Raw genomic sequence first — 3,686 nt, 5'->3', positions numbered from 1 at the left:
TGAGAACCAACAGATGATTAGCCGTGCTGTGACAGAGCGCGTTGAACATTTTTACTGAGAGGATGGGAGGTAGCCATTGACAACAGTGAAACCCTACATACAGCCTTCCATGGAAGGAGTCTTGCGTGCTTGAAGAAGAAGACAGTAGGAAAGCAGAGATTCAGAAGATAGAGCATCTCCAAAACCTCAACCTGTTCTCCATTACTGCAAAACAAGTACTTATTTCATGTTCTTTTACTTTTTACAATCAACCCTGATAATTATTGATATCCTGACTAAGAGTTACAAGATAACCATAGCTTGCTTCAAGCCGACAATCTCCGTGGGATCGACCCTTACTCACGTAAGGTATTACTTGGACGACCCAGTGCACTTGCTGGTTAGTTGTGCGGAATTGCAAAAGTGTGATTGCAATTTCGTGCACCAGGTAGTAAACTCTATTTTACCGAAGGATGGTTTGATCTACTCACATATTATGACCAACCTAATGGAATGTGGGTAAAGTTTATTTTTTTTGGGAGGAGCTCGATTTTTTATTGAGGAATTATTTCCACGGAGTTTTGTAGGCCAAGTTCAAGTTCTATCCCCTCCATGCTTTATTTCTACGTCTGTCTGGAAATCTTTAAAGTGCAGTACATAATGAGATTGAATTTTTTCAATTTAAGTTCAGCTTTGGTAAATTCATGTCAAACTCGGAGATGCAATTTCAAAGGTTTGCAATATATTCAAATTTTCTTATTTTAAACTTTTCGTAATTAAAATAATTTTATAATATATTGTAATTTTTTTTTTCAGAAATTACCAGCCTTCTTTTGCATTAATGCAATGCTATTGAGGGGAATAAAGGTCAGTTTATTTTTTGGTGTGGCAATTCTATACCTTGCTGCTAGTAGTGGTAAACGGACCTAAACCCGTCGGGCCAGCCCGTGTAACCCGCCAAAAAAGGTGAGTTGGGCTGAAAAATTGTGACTGCCAAAGAGTAAAAGCCCGCCTAACTCGCACCGCTTAAATCATGGGTTTTGGCGGGGTGGGCTTCCCGGTCGGGCTTAGTTTTTCTTTTGCAAGGGATATTTTTGTACTTTTTTTTTGTCAAAACCCAACTTTTTCCAACCCAATTTACAAGAGTATAAAGTTGAAAATTGCGTGTTTTGGATTATGTTTATGTTACTTTAGAGACAATATTTATAATTATGTTTTGGATTATGTTTATTTTGCTTTGGAGACAATATTTATAATTACAAAGACTTTGATGTTTATGAATATAAAAAATATAATTTTTTTATGTCTTTTGAAATTATAAATTTATTAATATGGTTGTGAAATTATATATATTATTTAGTAGTTAATAATTAAAAAAAAAAAACAAAAGAGGAGCTTTGGCGGGTTTAACCCGCCAACCCGCAGTTAGGCGGGAAAAGGTGAAATTCTAGGACCACCTCGCTAGGCGAGGCGAGGCGGGCCAGCCCACCAAAGGGCGGACTTTTGGCAGGGAGGGCAGGGCGGGGCAAGCTTCCTCACTTGCCACCCCTACTTGCCGCATTGCATGGATAGAGGATAATGAAATTTATATAACAAGGCGATGGTCTGAATTTGTACGAATTTTAAATATTCGAACTTATGATATTATTTCAGTTGGTTGTCGTTATGAGAATGACTCTAATATATACGTGTTTAAGGACTAGAATATATTAAATATTATTTAAGTAATTTAATTCTAATATTGGTATTTGATTAAATTAGTTTTAAATTAATTTAAATTTAAATTGTTGTCTCAATTTATATATTACGACTATTCTTCTTTAATGTGTTATTTTTAAATTTTTTAATACGAGATTTCTTTCTTTTTTTCAGTTAAGTTATTATTATTTGCTCATAATATAACTAAGAAAAAAATAATTAATTTAAAAAATTGTAAATAATAAATATTATTTTTGATATAACAATTATTTTAATCAACTATGTAAAATTATTAAACAAATAATAAAATAATTAACAATTAGGTATAATAAAATAATTGATCTTAATTTTCTTTCCTTCTTTTCTTTTCTTTTCTTTTGTTACAAAGTGTTCTTACCTCTTAAAACCATGATTATCTACTTCTACTTAATATATTAAAATTGGATTTTTTTTTCTAACTAATAAAAGTGAGGTGTCAATTTCTCATGAATTCATTTTTCTTCCAAAATGAAAGCACTATTTTCTCTTCTAAATTTATTTTAGAAAAATATCTTTATTATATATAAAATTAATATTTAATACATTATCAACTAATAAAAGTGAGGTGTCAATTCCTCATGAATTCATTTTTCCTCCAAAATGAAAGTATTATTCTCTCTTCTAAATTTATTTTAAAAAATATCTTTATTATAATTATATTACAATATTATAATTAGCATTTAATGAATAATGCATAGTTATACTAATTTAGAAAAATATCTTTATTATAATTATATAAAATCAATATTTAATACATTATTAAACTAATTACGAATCGAAAACATTTTAAATTATTTTAATTATATTGATACAAATATAATTCTTATTCATTATGTAATAATTTTATTAGTGGCAAGTTGTTACATTAATTGTGACTCTTTTGTAATAATAATAATAATAATAATAATAATAATAATAATAATAATAATAATAATAATAGTAATTAAATGCTAAAATAATTTTCAAACATTGTCTCTACCTACCTTCAATTAGTTAATAAATTTAATTTTAGTTGCTATGTTTTATTTTCTACATAATTATATAGATTATCAATTATTATACATCAAATTAACATTTAATACATAATTATGTTAATTGTCAATAATTTTTTTATAATTATACATTAAATCAGTATTTAATACATAATTATATTTTTTTCAAAGATAAATGTTATTTTATAAATATAAAATAAAAGTGTTTCTATAAGGAAGTACAAAAGAATTGGGAATTCCCATTTATCACCAACTGTGACCGAAAGACTAAGAGATTAGAAATGAGTAAAGTAAGAGTAAAGAAAATTAGTAGCATCTATCAGGTATGGCTCACAAGTTCACGCACTAAATTGCTGGCTTCTTTCACTATCTCTAGTGCCGGGCTTATTACCTTCTCAAAAACACACCGATTTCTCGCTTTCCAAGTGCTCCAACACAGCGCCGCTATGAGGAGGGTCTTTGTCTACCGTCGAATTAAGCCACTGCCCAGGATAAAACTCGTTGCCACCAATTGAAAAAGGTCTCTTCTTCTCTCATCCATAGGTCAGGGGTTATTAAGCTTAGACTCCATATTATTGAAGACAGGGGCATTGGAACAAAGCATGAGAAATTGATTCAGCCTTCAACATGCATCTTGGACAAGTGGCAGGAGTGGATGTGAATTGACTGTGAACTTGTTGCAACACCGGAAGCTTTTCATCAAGACTTTTCCATAGAAAAATCTTAATTTTATGAGGTAATTTCAATTCCCAAATACTATTCCAGGCTCTGTTGTTCTGTATGTTCTGGGGCCTCAATGAAGTAGGAGAATGAAAGAATCCATAAGCAATTTTGTATCCTGACCCAACTTCATATATTCCAGATTTTGTCCAGTACCAATTAACTTCATCCTCCTCCTCTGTTGGTTTGATTGAAACAATTTATTACATATATCAACTGAAAAAATTGACTCAATCAGATTTCTATTCCAGCTTCTAT

The sequence above is a fragment of the Arachis stenosperma genome, chromosome 9 (assembly GCF_014773155.1).
Source record: "Arachis stenosperma cultivar V10309 chromosome 9, arast.V10309.gnm1.PFL2, whole genome shotgun sequence".
NCBI lineage: Eukaryota > Viridiplantae > Streptophyta > Magnoliopsida > Fabales > Fabaceae > Arachis > Arachis stenosperma.
Note: the sequence above shows the minus strand (reverse complement) of the source record.